Source organism: Panthera tigris, chromosome B4 (assembly GCF_018350195.1).
Source record: "Panthera tigris isolate Pti1 chromosome B4, P.tigris_Pti1_mat1.1, whole genome shotgun sequence".
In the NCBI taxonomy this organism is placed as follows: domain Eukaryota; kingdom Metazoa; phylum Chordata; class Mammalia; order Carnivora; family Felidae; genus Panthera; species Panthera tigris.
The window spans coordinates 34,696,955-34,718,905 of NC_056666.1; the positions used below are offsets into that span (position 1 = coordinate 34,696,955).

At 42.0% G+C, this 21,951-nt stretch overlaps 1 protein-coding gene across 5 annotated transcripts in view; it reads left to right on the top strand.

Moving 5' to 3' along the window:
- Nucleotides 1-536: 536 nt before the first annotated feature.
- LOC102950828 overlaps nt 537-21,951 on the top strand; it is a 28,153-nt gene continuing 6,738 nt past the window's right edge. For 2 of the 5 annotated variants that reach the window (XM_042993740.1, XM_042993741.1), the window contains exon 1: nt 20,402-20,695. The gene's annotated coding sequence lies outside the window, so the exon portion shown is untranslated. Of the gene's footprint in view, nt 992-20,401; nt 20,696-21,951 lie in introns of those variants that run through there. The other 3 variants (XM_042993739.1, XM_042993742.1, XM_007092865.2) reach the window with 2 other exon arrangements.

Sequence of the window (21,951 nt, forward strand, 5' to 3'; positions counted from 1 at the left end):
TGATGAATGGATAAAGAAGATGTAGTACACACACACACACACACACACACACACACACACACACACATTGTATATATACAATGGACTACTACGTAGTGATGAAAAAGCATGGAATCTTGCCATTTGCAACTGCGTGGATGGAACTGCAGGGTATCATGATAAGTGAAATAAGTTAGAGAAAGACAGGTATCATATGTTTTCACTCATATGCGGAATTTGAGAAAGTTAACAGAAGACCATGGGGGCAGGGAAGGAAAAAAAATAGTTATAAACAGAGAGGGAGACAAACCACAGGAGACTCTTAAATACAGAGAACAAACTGAAGGTTGATGACGGGGTGGGGGAGAGGGGAAAATGGGAGATGGGCATTGCAGAGAGCACTTGTTGGGATGAGCACTGGGTGTTGTGTGTAAGTAATGAACCACAGGAATCTACTCCTGAAGCCAAGAGCACACTGTATACTCTGTATGTTAGCCAACTTGACAATAAATTATATTAAAAACAACAACAAAAGCTGCTATAGATAGTATGTAAACCAAGAAGTATGGCTGCGTTCCAGTAAAACTTTATTTACAGACACTTATATTTGAATTTCATATAATTTTTACATTACCCAAATACTATTCCTCTTTTGATATTTCCCCCATTATTTAAAAATGTAAAACCCATCTTAGCTCCTGAGGTGGTAAAAAGCAGGCAGCCTGCCAAATTTGGGCCATAGGCTCTAGTTTGCTGACCCTTGACCTGAAGCATCCATGGAAGCATGCCCCTTGGGAATGTGTATTCTAGTTTGAACTCAACATTCTGGTGCTTTAAAAACTACCAGTGCCCAGCCCTGCCCTCTCCATATTGATTTAGCTGATCTGGGATGGAATCCAGGCATTAGCTTTTTTTTTTCTTTCTTTCTTTTAGGGTTTCCCAGGTGATTTTAATGTTGCAGCTGGACTTGGACCACTATTCAAATTGCCATAGGCTCTTACACAGCTCTCAGGTATGAAGCTGCTCTGTGCTACACTTACTGTATTTCATCCAGAGGAAAGCATCACCATCATAAGATGAATTGCAATTTGAAAGATTATAAAATGTAAAAAAGTGGGTGTCTTCAGTTTAACAGAATCTTGCCTACAGGACTGATCCTTCCTTACAGCAAGGATCCTGGCTTCCCCACCACTGTGTTCCTCTCACCCTTCAGTGCTCTGCTTGGTGTGCCGTGTTGAATAAATACTTACTGAGTGCACCATTGTACTGCTTTGTGTATTGCATGTTCTCTGGGCTCTTACTGTTTTCTTCCCTTCTTCTCTGCCTCATCCTGAGGAAATAGTAGATAGTCAGGAAGCATTTGTGGATTTATCGATTATGAAAGGATTAGTAGGCTGATATCAGGAACTGGAGTTAGGCAGGAACTGAAACTTGGTGGTGTCTTTGGCTGTGGAAAAAGAGAAGAAGGCACTGCTCCTACTCTTGGATGATGAGAGAGAGAACAGAGTGGTTTTTGCCATGAGGAAGATGGGATAGAGTCGGGAGGTAAGGAAATAGTCTCTGATCGGTATTTGTCTATTATCTCCCTGTATTCTCTACTAGTGTATAATCTCAACCAAAGAAGGTCTGGGAGTCACTTTACACTGTGTTTAGAAAGCATCTGTCTCATAGCAGATGATCAACAAATATATTTTGAATAAACTATTGGATAAATTTGTCCACTAAGGCTTACTAAAGCCTGAGAGAGGTTTTTGTATGTGGAAAAATTATTTATAATATTGGTGTTTTAATTATCATTCACTTACTTATGAAATTTAAGTCCTAGTTTTTCTCAAGCTTTTAAATTCAACTTACAAATCTTGCTAGTCCACTTATTAATCTAGTAATATTTATTTAAAATAAGAACACTTTTACTTGTTCTTTGATTCATGTACAGTTAACTCATGAATTTAAAATTAAATTGTCTTTAAATATTTAACACTACTCAAAACTTGATTAATTATATTTTCTTAGACATTTCAAACCATATCACAAATTTTATGTGTCTGCTTCTTGCAAATATTTCTAATGCTAAGCAAGTAGACTTATAAATTTAACAAACAAAATATTCCTAAGTGTTTAAGTAACACTTGCAAATCTAATTGTTAACAAACTACAGAAGGTTATTGCAGTAATGGTTCATATCCTGATTTGTTCATACCTTCTTGAGTAATCCTCTCTCATACTAACTCTGTGCTTGGTCATTGGAATTGCTTGGACCAATGGGATGATAGCATATGTGACACACTGGGGCTTTCTCTCTCTGTGTATTTGGAATCCTTAAACTCCCATATGAGGAAGCCTGGGCTAATCTATTGGAGGATGAGAGACCATGTGGAACAGAGACCAACAAACCAACAGCCTTCCAACCACCTGACATGGACCATTCAGCCTGACCATTCAGTACCAGCTGACCAGAAAAGCTGTTCAGTTGACCCACAGAATGAAGAGAAATAATAAGAGAGAATTTAAGTAACTAAGTTTGGGATGTTTCAATGCAGCAAAAGCAAACTGATATATAAACTGAAATTCTTCTTATTTATAATAGACCTTTTCAGGCCAAACTTTTTTCCATGAAACCTGGACCATCCATCTACTCTATAATAAAATATCTTTCATAACTTTTGTGCTCATGATTTGAGTTGAGGAGGTAATGAACCCTGCATCCAGATTGTAACTAATTCCTTTTTTCCTGTTTGATTGGATTCCATACCCTTCAAATATTTCCCTTTTTTTATCAACTCTCATTAAAAATTTTTTAAAAATGTTTATTTATTTTTAAGAGAGAGAGACAGAGACAGAGCATGAGCCAGGGAGGGGCAGAGGTAGAGGAGACACAGAATCCGGAGCAGGCTCCAAGCTCTGAGCTGTCAGCATGGAGCCCAACGATGGCTTGAACCCACAAACTGTGAGATCATGACCTGAGCTAATCCTGAGGCACCCAGGCTCCCCTCAATTCTCATTAAAAAAATTTTTTTTAACGTTTATTTTTTTTGAGAGAGAGAGAGAGAGAGAGAGAGAGAGAGAGAGAGTGAGTGGGGGAAGGGCAGAGAGAGAGACATAGAATCCGAAGTAGGCTCCAGGCTCCCAGCTGTCAGCACAGAGCCTGACTCGGGGTTCGAACTGTGAGATCTTGACCCAAGCCGAAGTTGGGTGCTTAACTGACTGAGCCACCCAGGTGCCCCTCAACTCTCATTTTAAAGTCATCTGTATGGGCACCTGGGTGGCTCAGCTGGTTGAGCATTTGACCTGACTTCAGCTCAGGTCATGATCTCATGGTTCATGAGTTCGAGCCCCACATCAGGCTCTGTGCTGGTAGGTTGGAGCCTGGAGCCTGCTTTGGATCCTGTGTCTCCCTCTCTCTCTGTCCCTCCCCTGGTCACTTTATTTCTCTCAAAAACAAACATTAAAAAAAAATTTTTTTTAATATATGAAATTTATTGTCAAATTGGTTTCCATACAACACCCAGTGCTCATCCCAAAAGGTGCCCTCCTCAATACCCATCACCCACCCTCCCCTCCCTCCCACCCCCCCATCAACCCTCAGTTTGTTCTCAGTTTTTAACAGTCTCTTATGCTTTAAAAAAATTTTTTTAAGTCATTTGTAGATATCTTCCCAATGGTCAATGGGCCAATTACCCTTCTAACTGTAAAGCTTGATCTTTAAACAAATAAAAAATAAAATGTATTTAATAATTTCTTAACATAATAAACGATGTCAGTGTAATACAATTAATATTAATACCAAGGTGATAAGAAAGAGAATAATATGATCATCATTAATATATCCTACATAACCATCCTTTTCATGAGTTGAAATTTTCTTCTAGGATATTTTATGTTTTTCTCCTTCTGGAATACCATTATAGGCTGATGCTTTTCTCAGATTTGTTCCAATGAAATATAATGATTTTTTCTTTTTATTCAAATTATAATATCTCAGCCAGGGAAAGATCCTTAAAACTTGCTCTTGTCTCCTCAGTGCCATCCCAGATGGTCTGAAGTATCTCACTTTCTAGGAATAAGGTATTTTAGTCAACAAAGGTGGAATTAGCTACTTTTCACCAAACTTTGGTTATTTCAGTGGTGTGTTAGAAACCCCATTCAGTGTTCTAAGGGTACATTCGAATTGTTCCATGTATGTCTGAAATGGGTGATTTTGCTGTGGACCATTTTTTTAAATATATATTTTAAGATAACATTATGTAACATTTAATAAACATTATTATTCATTTTTGAGAGAGAGAGAGAGAGGGAGACAGACCATAAACAGGGGAGGGGCAGAGAGAGAGGGAGACACAGAATCTGAAGCAGGCTCCAGGCTCTGAGATGTCAGCACAGAGCCCAATGCAAGACTCAAACCCACAAACTGTGAGATCATGACCTGAGCCAAAGTTGGACACTTAACTGATTGAGCCACCAGGAGCCCCTGCTGTGGACCATTTTAATGACCGAACAGTTAGACAGTCATCCCCCCCCTTATCTGCAGTTTTGCTTCCCATGGTTTTAGTTACCCCTGGTCAACTGTGGTCTGGAAACACAATCCTTCTTCTGAGGTATGGTCACAAGGTCAGTAGTAGCCTAATGTTTTATCTCAACACCTGTGCCATTCACCTCACTTCATCTCATCACATAGGCATTTTGTCATCTCATACCATCACAAGAAGAAGAGCGTGAGTACAATAAATCAGATATTTTGAGAGACATCACATTGACAAAACTTTTATTACAGCATATTGTTGTAATTGTTCCATTTTTAAATTACTTATTGTTGTTAATCTCTTATTGTGCCTAATTTATAAATTAAGTTATCATACGTATGTATAGGGAAAAAATAGTACACATAGGGTTTGGTTTTATCTGTGGTTTCAGACATCCACTAGGGGTCTTGGGATATATCCCCGTGGATAAGGCAGGTGTGTGTGTGGGGGGGGACTATTATACTTTTAAAAGTAAAGAGTTCATAATGATGTTTTCAATATAATTTCCACTTTATCCAATCCTTAATTGTTGTTCTGACATAAAAATATTTTATTTACAGCGTGTCTATTTAAATTCAATACGACATTTCCAACTAAATTTAATAGAAGTAAGAGTTGTAAGTTGCTAAACATATTGGTCACATTTTATGGAGCAGATTGAAAAATAGAGAAATATTATCTAAGGGGAAAGTTCTATCAAATTCTACCAATGATTAGCTTTGCATTCTGGGAGGCAAACAAACAGATGTATTGGGCTTTCTTGCCACTTACCTTCTAGGCAAAGGAAGGCCCCAGAATCCTACGGGATGTCAGCACCGTTCTTGGAGGCAGCTTCTTTGCAATAATAGAAAGTGCTGCTTTTCCATTTCTATTTTTTTAATGTTTTTAATTTATTTTTGCCAGAAAGGGGGTGGGGTGTGGAGAGACAGAGTGTAAGTGGGAGAGGGGCAGAGAGAGAGGGACACAGAATCTGAAGCAGGCTCCAGGCTCTGAGCTGTTAGCACAGAGCCCTATGTGGGGCTCCAACCCACGAACTGTGAGATCATGACCTGAGCCAAGTCAGATGTTTGACCAACTGAGCCACCCAGGCGCCCCTTTCCATTTCTATTTTTTTTTTTTAATTTTTTTTAACATTTATTTATATTTGAGACAGAGAGAGACAAAGCATGAACAGGGGAGGGGCAGAGAGAGAGGGAGACACAGAATCTGAAACAGGCTCCAGGCTCTGAGCTGTCAGCACAGAGCCTGACGCGGGGCTCAAACTCAGGACCGTGAGACCATGACCTGAGCCGAAGTCGGACGCTTAACCAACCAAGCCACCCAGGCGCCCCTCCATTTCTATTTCTAAGAGAAGTTAGAGCAAGAAAGAACTATTGCAAAAAAAAAAGTTTTTTTTTTAAAGGCATCCAGTCCAGGGATTGTTATGGTAAAGTCCATGGGTAGGTTCTAGGAAGTTTATAAACACTCAGAAATAATTTGCAAAATGTTTATGTGTTTATGTCTTACCCTGGAAAGAGAATTCATAAATTTCCTCACATTCTTGAGAGAGTTTTAGTATTAACAAAACAAAATAAAACCACCAGCAGCACCACAACTAAACCTCAATACTGATTTAGTTTAATCTTGTCCCTTAGTAATAAGTAAACTGATAAAGTAAATCACTTGCCTGGAATCACAGTATGTGGCAGAGCCTAGGATAGAGACAGAGTACGTGATCATTACATCTAGGGATAATTACTAAATTTATATTTTAAAAGAACATTGAGATTTGGGGAGAAATTGTGCAAAATGAGTCAAAAGAATCAGAGGCTTAGAAATGATTCCTATTTCTGAGAGACAGAGAAAGATGTAATGAGAGGTACAGAATTATGTGTAAGTGCTTGTCAATAACATGGCTAGAGGTTAGTGGTCACTGAAAGAAAGTAAACTATAAAAACATTTGCAGAATATTTCTCAAAGTCCCAGCAGGCTTTTTCATAGGAATTGAAAAGCTAATTTTATTTTTATTTTTATTTTTATTTTTATTTTATCTTTATTTTATCTTTATTTTCTTTAATATATTGAATTTTTACTAATGTACTTCTATATCTGTGTATGTGGATGTGTGTTTTTCAGAAACATTAGAAAGTTGTAGACATAATGCTTAGCCCCCGAATATTTCAGCAAGCATCTCTGAAGAGTAAGACAGCTCACTGCATTAACAGAATGCCTTTATTACACCTAAGAAAATTAACACCAACCTGTTAATAATCAGATCATAGTCAAATTTCCCCTAATTGTGCCCCTAAATGCTTTAACTATAGCATTTTTAAAACCATGGTTCATTCAAGTTACACATATTGCATGTGGTTGTTATGTCTCTTTAGATCTAGAACATGTCCCTCACCTTTTAAAAATGACATTGAGGGGGCGCCTGGGTGGCTAAGTCAGTCAGGTGTTCGACTCTTGATTTAGGCTCAGGTCATGATATCACCGTTCGTGGGATCAAGCCCTGAGTTGGGTTCTGCACTGACAGCTCAGAGCCTGCTTGGGGTTCTCCCTCTTTCTCTCTTCTCCTCCCCTGCTTGCTTGCTTTCTCTCTCAAAATAAATAAATAAACTTTAAAAAATGACATTGAATATTCCACATTTTTATATTTTTCTGACAACTTTCTTATAGTGTCTCTTAGCACGATTTTTTCTATCCCTTATGTTTCCTGTAAACTGAAAGTGAGGTCTAAAGGCTTGTTTTGATTCAGGTTAAATCTTTTTGGCAAGATTATCCCCCAGGTGATGCTGTGTATTTCATATGTTGTCACATTGGGAGAACCCAAATAAGCTCGGGTTGTTCCCACTGTTATTTATTTTATTTTTTAATAGTTTTATTGAGGTATTCACAGATCATACAATTCACCTATTTATTTATTTTTTATTTTTATTTTTTTTGTGAGAGAGAGAGGGTGCACGTGAGTGAGGGACAGAGAGAGAAAGAGAGAGAAGCAAGGCTCACCTGATGTGGGGCTCGAATTCACAGACCATGAGATCATAACCCGAGCCTAAATCAGATGCTTAATGACTGAACCACTCAGGTGCCCCCAATTCATCCAATGGAAGTGTACAGTTCATGCTATTGGGTTGTCCCAGGGCTGCATAACTACTCCTTTTACCAATGCTAAGTCTGATCACCTGGTTGAAGAGGTGATTGATTGCCAGGGAAGAGAAATATTTTAGATTACAAAGATTTATTGAGCTCTATGAGTTAAGTGCTGCATGGGGCGCGAGACTCAGGCCCCAGGACTGAGAGTTTAAGGGTTTCCATGTGACCTTGGAGAATGCAGCCCCAGTGAGGTTGTGGGGACAGAAGATCCCAAGAAGAATGTGGGTGCTGGGGTTGTGGCACACTTAGTTCATGAGGTCACCACACACACACACACACACACACACACACACGCTATGGGGGAGGGGCAGAGAGAGGCAGAGACAGAGGATCTGAGGCAGGCTCTGCACTCACAGCAGAGAGCCCCATGTAGGGCTCGAACTCAAGAACCATGAGATCCTGAGCTGAAATCGGAGGCTTAACCAACTGAGACACCCAGGCGCCCCAGTTTATGAGGTCTTAAAATCACAAAGAAGCAAGGACTTCGGAGGTGGCTTGAAGGGGTAGCAGAGTAACCCGTAGAGCCATGTTGAGTGGAACTCAGGGCAGCAACCACCCCTTTCCTCTACCTGCATATAGCTGTGTGTCTGTATGCTCTGCCCCATTGCTCCTCGGCTGTAGTTCTGGGTTTGTACAGAGCAGCTTTCCAGACAGGTTCAGGAAGTCAGAAGTCCAGGTGAGAGCAGATGGGAGTAAACCAGAGGTTGCTGGGTGCAGACTGAGCACCAAGCCGGGGCACAGCTTTCCCAGCTGATTTAATCCTTGAAGCCACCCTGGGAGACGGGCACTGCATAGCCGAGCAAACAAGTTGGGAGAGATTGCTAATTAATTTACCCAAGGTCACACAGCAGGGTTTTTGGGTGCACACGAATTGGGTCTATCAGTTTTTATTAAGTGTTTTTATTTATTTATTTTGGGGGGGTGCCTGAGAGAGAGGGAGAGAGAATCCTAAGCAGGCTCTACATTGTCAGCCCAGAACCTGATGCAGGGCTTGAACTCCCAAATTGTGAGGTCATGATTTGACCCTCTGTGCAGTTCTTTGAGTGTTTGTCCTCTACCCTTGTGGAGTGGGACTCACCAATTCACCCTCTCGTGGGTCTCCAGCCACCTGTGGAAGTCAACGTCCCCCCTCAGGATGCCCCATTGCAGCAAGAATATCACTGGGAGCAGCAGAGGCGCAGGTGTGATCCTCCTCCCTCCTCCTTGGCATTTGGTTCTGTCAGCAACATTTGGTAGTGGGGACTAACCGGGTCACAGACTACTCCCCTTGCAGCCATTGTGTTATTCTTTTTCAACCCATATTGTCCTTGACCTTTCTTAGCCACTCATTCTATGTTCTCTCAGTTCTCTGAAATTACCTGACTCTGTCCATTCTTGGGTCAGGTATCACTTGGATGTTAGTTTGGTTGGGGGCAGAAGACATTCAGAAGAATTTTGACTTAGACACTGTATTTCTGTTGCATATAAAAGTTCAAATAGGTATGAAGACTGTGCTTTATGAGGCCATCAGGGGGCCAGGCTCCTTCTATCCTTTTATTCCACCACCCCTGGGGGACGGTCCTGGTCTGCATCTGGGGGTGGCATTTCAGCTAGTGAGAAGCGGGGAGGGGAGAGGGGAGGGTGAGCCATTTCCATTGGAGTGTACAACCCAGAAGATACACGCCTCACCTGCTCACATCCCACTCACCAGAATGTTTTTGAAGGGAGGAGAGGATGGGGGTTGTAGTCTTATTAAGTGAAGCTATGTGTCCAGCTGAAAAAGAGCATGATGGCAGTATCTGCCACAGGCAGGCTGGGCTCTCAGGACCTCCAGTTCCATAGGCTGCTGGCAGTTGTGAGACAGTCCACCCCTCCCCCGCCCCCTGCTCCAGATAGTCTGCATACATCTCCTCCTACCACGCTCCCCTGTTCGGCTGGAGTTCAGATTGGTCCAAATCCTGCTAGAGGGAAGGTGGTTTTGAGATTATGGATGCTTATGGTCTGCTCAGAGTTCACCATTCTCCTAGGGCACCAGAGCCCAGCTTCACAGTTCTCATAGTCACTGCTGCTGAGATGAAAAAGGAACTACTTATTGGGGTGATGTTCATGTCCATCCCCACATCCACCCCTCCATTCTGAGTAAGAGGTTGAATTGAGTATGCTCCCCTTTTCCTGTTGATGGCTCCTGTAAGTTCCTGCCTTGGTATAAAACGTGCCTTCTGGCTTAGATTTGGCATATGGTGTGTATTTGCTTCTCTGGGAGTCCATGTCCTCTTTTATTTACTTCCATTGCCTCCTATAGATGATCTGATGGAGAGAAAGTCCAGGTTATGTCCTGAAGGAGGGTCAGTCCTGCACTTAAGGGTGCAGTTGATGAGTGCACATGAGTTCCTTCAACAGAGCAATAGTTGCAGTCTTCCTGCATGCCAACCCTTGGCTGTTGGCAAGGATCCCCACGGCTGCAGCAGCAGTATCCACTCAAACATGAAAGTGGTCTCTCCTCGTTATGGTGTATTATTTGCATGTGTATCACAGAGTTCTAGTACATTTGGCTCATACGTACTATGTATCGATAAGACCTGTACATTATTCACCAGTCAGATGAAGACCTATTTGGGTCCTGGCCTGGTGGGTGCATTCTGGGGGGTAGAACAGCATTCAGGATACATCCTGGCACTGTTACCACTTCCTCTTTTGATGCTGGATCACGATCTCTTGCCTAGAGCAGCATGGTGACATGCCTCCAGTGTCTCCTTATAAACTAGAAGTCCTCCAGATGAGATGATCTACCTGAGTATTTCAGTGGCTCGAGGGGGTGTCCTTACCAGGTGAGTGCTGACTTGCTCTTAAATCTGCGGTATTGGTTTGCTCTCTGGTTTCACCACAGCTCGTATCAGATAAGGAATTCCCTTTGATGATCCAGTCCTGGGCCTTCTGAGCTCCTGAGGACTCTGTAATCCTTGTTGTGATAGCCCTGGAATTTCTGTAGATATCTGGGTTATGAATTCCTCTTGGTTGCTGTTTCAGAGACCACTGGCCTTATTATTGTCTGGGCCCTCCCTTTGTACACATTCCTGTCACAGTCCTGAGTCTTGGTGATCTGGTTTACTTCTGGGGCAATGTGTGGCATGATTTTATTTAATTCAAACTAGGGCAGTGTGAAATACATCATCTTAAACACCTTTCTTGGCCAAAGTGGGTTATTACTTACCACTTATTCCGCTCCTCTAGGCCCTACAGATAGCACAGAGAACAAAACAAAGTCTTAATGTGATCTAGTGTCACAAACCCCCTGTTCCTTTGTGTCTTTGCTGAGGTGGTTTGGTGAGTGTTAACCCCCTCTGATGGGTGGAGCAATTTGAGGGTTTCCAGGGCAGCTTTCTTACCACACATGGGGTGGGCCTCTGCATCAGGAGTGCAAACTGGTACCAGCTCCCTCAGCTTCCAACAATGTTCATCTCTGTCTCTTCCAAATGGTCTGCTTCTATGGCTGTCACCCTTACTTTGCTCAAGGTTATGCACTCTGGCCTCTGGACTGAGGGAATGAGGACGTGTCCTCACATCCTTACTCTGATCAAAGACCTGTCTCTGAGATGATGGAGGTCACCTGGAATACCTGAGTACCCGTGCCTGGAGCCCATGGGCCATTGCTTCCTTACTCTCAGTCCATTTTATTAGTATTTCCCATCTCCTGGCCATCCTGGGGCTAGGCCCTTACCCCTGGCAGGACAAGTCCTTGTGCTTTTGCAAATCTGTGCTGGGGGTCCTGGAGATGCAGACCTCTTCCCACTTTTCTCTTTTTCATAAAAAAAAAAAGTTGTTGCCTTGGCTGCAGGTGCTGGGTTTGAACCACTGTCTCTGTTTCCTCTTACTCGTCATCAGTTTTACTATTGTGCAGTCCCCCTTCCTAGAGCTGGGGTGAAGACTCCCCATTCCTTGCATTTCCCTTCAAACTCCCCTCCGAGCTCACCTGTCCCTCCTTCCCTAGTTGTTAGCACCAGGTCAGTCAGAGCTAGGAAGGTGAAGTCCAGCTAAAGACTGGGTTGAGAGAGGGCTGGGCAGCTCTATGGGAAAACCCCCTTTTTTAAAATTTTATTTTTTAGTTTTTTAAAATTTACATCCAATTACTTAGCATATAGTGCAACAATGATTTCAGTAGTAGATTCCTTAGTGCCCCTTACCCATTTAGCCCATCCCCCCTCCTACAACCCCTCCAGCAACCCTCAGTTTGTTCTCCATATTTATGAGTCTCTTCTGTTCTGTCCCCCTCCCTGTTTTTATATTATTTTTGTTTCCCTTCCCTTATGTTCCTCTGTTTTGTTTCTTAAAGTCCTCATATGAGTAAAGTCATATGATTTTTGTCTTTCTCTGACTAATTTCACTTAGCATAATACCCTCCAGTTCCATCCACGTCATTGCAAATGGCAAGATTTCATTCTTTTTGATTGCTGAGTGATACTCCATTGTATATATATACCACATCTTCTTTATTCATTCATCCATCGATGGACATTTGGGCTCTTTTTATACTTTGGCTATTGTTGATAGTGCTGCTATAAACATGGGGGTGCATGTGTCCCTTTGAAACAGCACACCTGTATCCCGTGGATAAATGCCTAGTAGTGCAATTGCTGTGTCATAGGGTAGTTCTATTTTTAGTTTTTTGAGGAACCTCCATACTGTTTTCCAGAGTGGCTGCACCAGCTTGCATTCCCACCAACAATGCAAAAGAGATCCTCTTTCTCTGCATCCTCGCAACATCTGTTGTTGCCTGAGTTGTTAATGTTAGCCATTCTGACAGGTGTAAGGTGGTATCTCATGGTGGTTTTGATTTGTATTTCCCTGATGATGAGTGAAGTTGAGCATTTTTTCATGTGTCGGTTGGCCATCTAGATGTCTTCTTTGGAGAAGTGTCTATTCATGTCTTTTGCCCATTTCTTCACTGGATTATTTGGTTTTTGGGTGTTGAGTTTGATAAGTTCTTTATAGATTTTGGATACTAACTCTATCTGATATGTCATTTGCAAATATCTTCTCTCATTCTGTCAGTTGTCTTTTAGTTTTGCTAATGGCTTCCTTCACTGTACAGAAGCTTTTTATTTTGATGAGGTCCCAATAGTTCATTTTGGCTTTTGTTTCCTTTGCCTCCAGAGACGTGTTGAGTAAGAAGTTGCTGCAGCCAAGATCAAAGAGGTTTTTGCCTGCTTTCTCCTTGACGATGTTGATGGCTTCCTGACTTACATTGAGGTCTTTCATCCATTTTGAGTTTATTTTTGTGTAGGGTGTAAGAAAATGGTCCAGGTTCATTCTTCTGCATGTCGCTGTCCAGTTTTCCCAGCACCACTTGCTGAAGAGACTGTCTTTATTCCATTGGATATTCTTTCCTGCTTTGTCAAAGATTAGTTGGCCATACGTTTGTGGGTCCATTTCTGAGTTCTCTATTCTGTTCCATTAATCTGAATGTCTGCTCTTGTGCCAGTACCCTACTGTCTTGACAGTTACAGCTTTGTAGTATAGCTCGAAGTCTGGGATTGTGATGCCTCCTGTGTTGGTTTTCTTTTTCAAGATTGCTTTGGCTATTCGGGGTCTTTTCTGGTTTCATACAAATTTTAGGATCATTTGTTCTAGCTCTGTGAAGAATGCTGGTGTTATTTTGATAGGGATTGCATTGAATATGTAGATTGCTTTGGGTAGTATCGACATTTACCAATATTTGTTCTTCCTATCCAGGAGCATGGAATCTTTTTCCTCTTTTGTGTGTGTGTGTGTGTGTGTGTGTGTGTGTGTGTGTGTTCTTCAATTTCTTTCATAAGCTTTCTATAGTTTTCAGTGTATAGATTTTTTCACCTCTTTGTTTAGATTTATTCCTAGGTATTTTATGGTTTTTTGTGCAACTGTAAATGGGATCTTGATTTCTCTTTCTGTCGCTTCATTGTTGGTGTATAGGAATGCAACCGATTTCTGTGTGTTGATTTTATATCCTGCAACTTTGCTGAATTCATGAATCAATTCTAGCAGTTTTTTGGTGGAATCTTTTGGGTTTTCCATATACAGTATCATGTTGTCTGTGAAGAGTGAAAGTTTGACTTCCTCTTTGCTGATTTGGATGTCTTCTATTCCTTTGTGTTGCCTGATTGCTGAGGCTAGGACTTCCAATACTATGTTGAATAACAGTAGTGAGAGTGGACATCCCTGTCTTGTTCCTGACCTTTGGGGGAAAGCTTTCAGTTATGGGAAAACCCTTTTTAAATTTGGAGGTCATCAGCACTGTAAGCTGCTCCAGCTCCCAGCCCTGGGCTTGGACGTTGTCTCAATGCCCAGAGAGTGCTACTTGCATTTAGTTCACTCAGGCCAGGGATGCTAACCAATTGGCCAATTCATGGAAAACTCCACTCAGAATGTGGACAGAACCCATGTTGAGAGTCCTCCACTTAGTTCCTGTTCCAAATCAGCAAGCAGCACTCTGGGAAAAGCTGACTTCAACCACAGCTGCTCCCTGCCCCTGAAAATTCAGCTCATCTAAACCTCTGGGTCTAATCCAGCCCACTGTGGGACATCCCTACAGAGCCCACAGCTGAAGGCCTGAAAACGTAACAGGATGTGAGAGCCTTTTGCTCACCTTGAACTTCTCTTATTCCTGTCTTGAACCACAAGGTCTTTCAGACAAAATCCTGCCAACATCTGCCAAATGAGATTTGCCAGCTGCCAAGTCTGGCTGGCTTTGACGTGACAGGGTTGTTTTTGCTTCATTTTTATTATGAAACCAGCACCTAGGCTGTGCAAAGACCATTCATGAGGGCAGTGGTAGTGGTGCTGAGGTTGTTCTGGCTCCCATACCTTCCTTGAACCTCACAAAGACATTCTAGAAATGCTATGGTCAGAGCCTCAGGGAGAGAAGAACCTGCCAGGTCAGAGCCTCTTAAATTCTCTACACCCTTGGTTTCTGTGTCTCTCCTTCTATCTCCCTGACCATTCCATTTGTTTTCCTTTGTGGACTTCTCTCCTAGGCTCTGTCTCTATCCAGAGCTGGGCTACCACTGGAGTAGATGGTAGGAAGAAGTTAGGGACCCAGGCGTCAGAGAGTAACATGAGTCCTGGGCACCCAGAAGTTAGCAAATGGAGTGGGGAGAGATGAGGGCCAACTGCATGTATGAAATTGCTGATATCTCATCATTTTTGATCTATAAAATCAACAATTTCATCTGGTTCAAACTACAACTTCAGAAATTGCTTCAGTAGGGCTTATGTCTACCTATACTTTATTTTTTTTAAATGTTTATTTATTTATTTATTTTAGAGAGAGAGAGAGATGGAGAGAGAGCATGCACGAACCAGGGAGAAGCAGAGAGAGAGGGAGAGAGGGAATCCCAAGCAGGCTCTATGCTGTCAGTGCAGAGCCTGATGTGGGGCTCGAACTCAAGAAATGTGTGATCATAACCTGAGCCAAAATCAAGAGAGATGCTCAACAGACTGAACTACCCAGGCACCCTACCTATACTATAAAGGAGAATATAAGAAGGTAGTAGGGCACCTAGGTGGCTCAGTTGGTTAAGCAACTGACTCTTGGTTTCAGATCAGGTCATGATCTCACTGCTTGTGGGCTTGAGCCCCATATGGGCTCCACAGCTGGCAGTGCGGAGCCTGCTTGGGATTCTCTCTCTCTCCCACTCTCTCTGTCCCTCCCCCACTCATGCTCGCTGTCTCTCTTAAAATAAATAAATAAACTTAAAAAAAGCTTAAGTAACTTACACAAAGGTAAACAGAAATAATTAAATTGGAAAAGACTGCTCTTTACAGCTAGCAACTCTGCAGTTCCAGAAGGTAGTGAAGTGCTGGAGTTTCATGTGAAATCATGTATAGCCAAGAAGTAGCTCTGTTTATAGCTGCTGAAAAGTTTATAGCCGACTTAAAATCCCCCTCACTGTCGAGGAGGGTGGAGCAGTGCAGCAGATCTCTGTGTCTCCGAGCCTGGCATGCCTGTCTGGGGTACTTTTTCAGAGCAGGCCCTGGAGTTCTATCATTCTATGCTGTGAGGAAGAGCATCAGCTAGGATTTTAGAAAGAGTTGGTAAAGACCTGGTACTTCCAGGGTAGCTCAGACAACTCTCTGCAAAGACAAAGCCTTGCTATAAGGAAGCCTGCACAGATACTGAGATGAGCTGCTTACTATCTGTGGAGTCTTAGCTAAGTAGAACTCTCTGAGCCTCAGGACGCCTAGCTGTGCTGACAGCTCAGAGCCTGGAGCCTGCTTCAGATTCTGTGTCTCCCTCTCTCTCTGCCCCTCCACCCCACTCACACTCTGTGTCTCTCAAAAATGAATAAATGTTAAAAACAAATAAAACCTCTCTGAACCTCAGTTTCTTCCAGTATAGAATGGGATGGTAAGTCCTACCTCTTAAGACTATATTGTCCACTAGAGTTGACATATCTAATACCACTGGGTGGCCTGAACAACAGAAATGTATTTTCTCACAGTTTTTGGGGCCAGAAGTCCAAGATCAAGGTGTTGGATGGGTCAGTTTCTGATGAGGCCTCTCTTCTGGGCTTGTACATGGCTGTCTTCTTGCTGTCTTAACATGGCTTCATCTCTGTGAGGGTGGAGAGAGAGAGAGAGAGAGAGAGATCTGATATCTCTTCCTCTTCTTATAAGGACACCAGTCCTAACAGATTAAGATCTCATCCTTATGACCTCATTTAACTTTTATTACCTTCTTATGGGCCCTATCTCCAAAAACAGTCACACTGGCGATTAGAGTGTCAACATACACATTAGGGAGGGGGCACAACTCAGTCTAGAACAGACTGTTTTCAGAGTATCAAGACATAGATTATGCTCTGAAAATGGCAGTTCTTTTGATGTGGGTCATAGAAGAGGTCAAGCAGGTTCAGTGAATCTGCCTGCTGAATCAAGAAGGTCTGAGCAGACTAAGCCAAAGATACCCCCAGGTCCTTGGTGAAGAAGAAATAAAAGTAAAGACCACACCCCTATAGTAGATTACTAATATTTTGCTACACTTCTCTTTATGCTTTAAAGGTTCATTTAATAGCTATCTGTGTTTTTTTTTTTCATGATGACACCTTCTCCCTTACTTCCTACATTCTGTCAGCCACTAGCTGTCCTTGATCTACATTCCCCACTCTCCTATTAGTCCAGGTCTCCACTCCTGATGAATTAGATGCTCACTGTGGCTTCCTCTGTTCTTTTGCCACCATTCAGTCCCACCCACTCTCACACCCTAGACAGGCTGGTAGCTTAAAGTGTAAACTAGATCATATCACCTCTCCACTCGAAATGTTTTGATGATTCCTATTATTTTTAGGATAAACTCAAACTTTATACCAAGCTTTCAGGGGCCCTTCTTCTATCTTCTGGCTCTTACCCATCTCTCCAGCTTCATTGTCAACTCCACTTTCTCATTCTCTGACCTAGATGCCTCTGGGTTACTGCTCAAGCTGCTCTGCCTGCCCACACTCGTCTGTTCCCCACACCCTTATACCAGACTCATTTTTTAGATCTCAGGTTCCAAGTGACACAACCCAGAAAGCCTTTGTTGGGAGATTAGGCTGGGTACTTAGCCCATGTGTTCACATTCTTTTTGTCCTAACAGCTATCTCCCCATATTGAAATCTGTGGTTGTCTCTATCTCCCCCTTCAAACTGTAAGTTCTGGGGAGGGTCTTATTTATTGTTGTGTTCCCAGCATCTAGCACAGCAACTGGCACATAGTAGGTACTCAATAAATACTAGTCAAATTAACCAATTATGTTTTTAAAAACCGTTTTGGATAGTTGTATACCCATGTTCATAGCAGCATTATTCACAAAAGCCAAAAGGTGAAAACAGTTAACTGATTCGTCCCCAGTTAACTGATGGATGAATGGATAAACAAAATGTGGTATATCCATACAATGGACTATTATTTATCTTTAAAAAAGAAAGAAATTCTGACACATACTACAACATGGAGGAAACACTATACTAAGTAAAATAAGCCTGTCACAAAAGGATGACACAAAACGATGGCATGACTCCTCTTATTTGAGATTCCTAGAGTAGTCAAAGTCATAGAGACAGAAAGTAGAATGGTAGTTGCCAAGGACTCAGGGGAGAGGGAAATGAGGAGTTAGTGTTGAATGGGTACAGAGCTTTAGTCTGGGAGAAAAGAAAAGTTCTGGAGATGGATGGTAGTAATAGTTGCACAGCATGGGGGATATATTTAATGTCACTAAACTGTACACTTAAAAATGGTTAAAATGATAAATTTCATGTTTGTGTATTTTGCTGCAATAAAAAATAACCACTAAAATCGTTTTTATAAAATTTCAAACAATAAGAACAAAATAAAACCTCTAGGTAATGCTGGAGAGAGAGAGAGAGAGAGAGAGAGAGAGAGAGAGAGAATGAATCAGGAGGGACCCCTGCTGGGATCTGTGGTCGAGATTCAGGAGCCAGTGGGCAGACTAGATTAGTAGCCCTCATAAAGGGTCCCTATGTAGTCAGGCTCATTGTCTCTGGATGTGCTTCAAGTTATCCTCTCACCCTCTCGACTGCTGCTGCTCATTTTTTTGTTCATTTCAATGGATATGATTAAAATAAACACTTGGGGTGCCTGGCTGGCTCAGTTGGTTAAATGTCTGACTCTTGATTTTGGCTCAGGTCATGATCTCACTGTTGTGAGGTCGAGTCCTGTGTTGGCTCTGTGCTGACAGCATGAAGCCTGCTTGGGAGTCTCTCTCCCTCTCTCTCTGCCCTTCCCCCACTCATTCTCTCTTCCTTCCTCTTTCCCAAAATAAAATGAACACTCAGGGTTTTATATATCACTATCCTTAAGGTCTATTCCACTTGGCAGAGTACTTTAAAAGAGGTTTCTTTGCAACTTTGGAAGTGAAACATTATTTAAGCACCCAGTGGCTGACTGTTCTTCAAAGATGATCATAACTTTATCTCCCATCTTGCATGATTTCTGCAATGAGACCATTATGAAGAGAGGTCTTCTGCTCTCGTTAGGAAGAGAGGTCTATTTCCCTCTCCTTGAGCCTAGATGCAGAAGTGACATTGTGTGGCTTTTGAGGCTGCCATCCAAGAGGCAGTGTAGTTTCTGCTCTTTTGCTCTCTGTGAGAGCCAGCTGCCATGCAGTAAAGAAGCTGCAGATAAAATACTGAGTGATGAGGCAGCTAGCATGTGCAATGAGAGAGGCCATGCTGGGTAGCTGACTATATGGTATGTGAGTGAAACTTCTTAGGCCTTCCAGCTCAGCCCAGCTGCCATTCGACTGCAACTTCATGGACACCCCCGTTAATCCCAGCTGGAACAGAACTAGCCAGCCAGGCATTGCCCAGACTTTTAACCCACAGAATCATTAGAAGTAAATAAGCCATTGCTGCTCTAAGTCACTAAGTTTTGAAATGGCTTGATTTGAAGCAATAGATAACCCAAGCCCCATCTTCTACCAAATTAAACACTAGAATGTATAATTGTAGTACAGCATTCTAGTACCTCCACTCCAGTTTGTATTCATTGTAATAATATCAACATAGATATAAAAGAAAGAAATCCATATACAACACCACCGTTCCAATGCTTTCTCTGTTTTCACTTATCCATACGTTTTTCTGTTAGTGTATGATAGGCATACATAGTGAAACAATGTTGTATTTATTGAGCACGTGACATTGTGTTGTTTTTCTCTCTCTTCACATTGTATTTTTCATTCACGCATTGAACAAGCATTTACTGAGACCTACTTCATGTTAGGCACAGAGGATTTGGAGCTAAATGACTGCATACTATTTTTTCCATATTTTTAATCATTCACATAATAATTCCTGTGAAATTGGTTTTTGAATTGAATGCAAATTAATCCAGGTGTTTCTTTTCTTATCTATAAATTTTAGCTCTGAAGAATGTGTGGTAACTTATAATATGACCTATAGTATCAAACCATACAATTAAAATTATCAGGAAAGGAAAATAAATATACCATGAACCTAGTCTAATAGAATTACTATAATTGAACATATAGCTCTGAGATTTCAGTCAAGGCAAAAAGAAAACAGTGAAACAGTCATTCTCATTGCTTGACTTAAAGCAAGCCCATCACACTTCTGATGGGGATGGAGATCTTGACTTCCTACACAGGAGGAACTGGTGGTGGACTAGAGGTGAGGAGGTGGAGACAGTATACATAGGAGAGGGTCAGCTTTATCCAGGAACTTGGCTAGCAGGAAGAGTAGGGTGTGGGGAAGCTAGGCAAGGGCAAGAGTGCTGGTGGGAAAATTCTGTAGCGAGGCAGAAATCGAGGATTCAGGGAAGAGTTTTGACTGAGGAGATGGGGTCCTTGGGAAAGTCCAGGTATGGGATCTGGGACTCATTTGGAAAATGAGGGAGTTTCCTGGCTGGCAATCACTGTTTTTTCAGTTTAAATGAGATGAGAGTGTAGCAGAAAGGGGTTGGAGGTTTGAGAAGAATGGGAAAGGTACCAGCTATTCCTTGTTGAATCTGCTGATAGTCTGTTTCAGAGTCATACTATTGAGGCACCTGAATCCAGGAATAGGTAAGGAAAAGGACAGACCATAGCCTGGATATCACCAGGGCCCTGGCTCAATCTTCCAAACAGGCTCCTGACCCTGTACAAACCCTCCATTCTACACTATAGAATACTTGATCTGAAGGTTCTCCTACACCTGCTTTTCTGAGGGTGATGATTTGTAGAGGCTGTGAAGACAGGCAGGTGGCATAGCCAATGGGGCAGCTAGCTGAGAGATTCTAAGGAGAGGAACAGTTGGTGAGGAAGGAGAGGTTTCCTGTTGACCACCAGGTTTTACATAGGAGAGGAGAGAAAAAGCAGGGCTTCAGAGCTGTGGCAGCAGAAGCAGGGACACAAATGGTCCAGACCGGATTCACTCCTCCAGCCACTGCAGTAAAAACCTGCCCTTTTAGTCACCACTCAACACATGTTACCAGAGATTTGATGCTTCAATTTGAGTGACTGGGATTTGGCCACAAAACTGTCTCTGAAGGAAGGAAAGCAAAGATCTGTGAGTCTGACCACCAACTGTTTTATTTCCCATGAGAGTTGGCAGGTGAGGGTTCGGAGACCCACTATGGCCTTCCTCCTTTCCTCCTTGTTATCTTTGGACCATGCGCTTGCAAAGCAGATGAAATCCAAAGTTTAGGCTGCCAAGTTAGACACTCTGGTTTCTAATCCTGACTCCTCCATGTACTTGGCTATATAATGATCATGGGGGAGTTACTTAGCCATTCTAAATCTCAGTTTTCTTGTCTAGAAATTGAGAATATTTATCTCATAAGGTTGTTCTAAAGAATAAATGACACATCAATGTCCATTTATGGCAGAGTGCCTAGCACATAGTAAATGCCCACTATGTGCATTGTTTTCCCACTGTCCCATCTACCCCCTTTGGCTCTTCTCCTTGATCAACCACTGCTCTTGGTAGCCTTACTGGGTAGTCCTACATCCATGAGCTCACTCTGGAGCCTGCCTCTCATTCCTATATATGACTGTTTGAGTGATGTGACCTGATTCTTGGGAGTAATTTAGAAATATTGCTGAGTCTCAGACACCTTTGAAGAAGACTTTTCAGCACTAGCTGTGACAATTTTTTAGTAAAATGCAAAGCATTTAAAAAGAACCCCAGAAAACAAGTTTTGGCAAGGACATGGGGAAATTAGAACACTTATGTATTGCTGGTGGGAATGCAGAAGGCACAGATGCTATGAAAAACATTGTGGTGATCCCTCAAAAAAATTAAACATAGATTTACCATGTTATCCAGTAATTCTGCTTCTTGTTATATACTCACAAGAAGTGATTGGAAAGTCAAACATATCTGTACATCCATGTTAATAGTCGTTTTATTTATTTATTTATTTATTTATTATTTAATATGAAATTTATTGTCAAATTGGTTTCCATACAACACCCAGTGCTCATCCCAAAAGGTGCCCTCCTCAATGCCCATCACCCAATTTCCCCTCCTTTCCACTCCCCATCAACCCTCAGTTTGTTCTCAGTATTTAAGAGTCTCTTATGTATTTAAGAGTCTCTCAGTATTTAAGACTCTCCTTCCCTCTCTGTAACTTTTTTTCCCCTTCCCCTCCCCCATGATCTGTTAAGTTTCTCAGGATCCATATAAGAGTGAAAACATATGGTGTCTGTCTTTCTCTGTATGACTTATTTCACTTAGCACAACACTCTCCAGTTCCATCCACGTTGCTACAAAAGGCCATATTTCATTCTTTCTCATTGCTAAGTAGTATTCCATTGTATATATAAACCACAATTTCTTTATCCGTTCATCAGTTGGTGGACATTTAG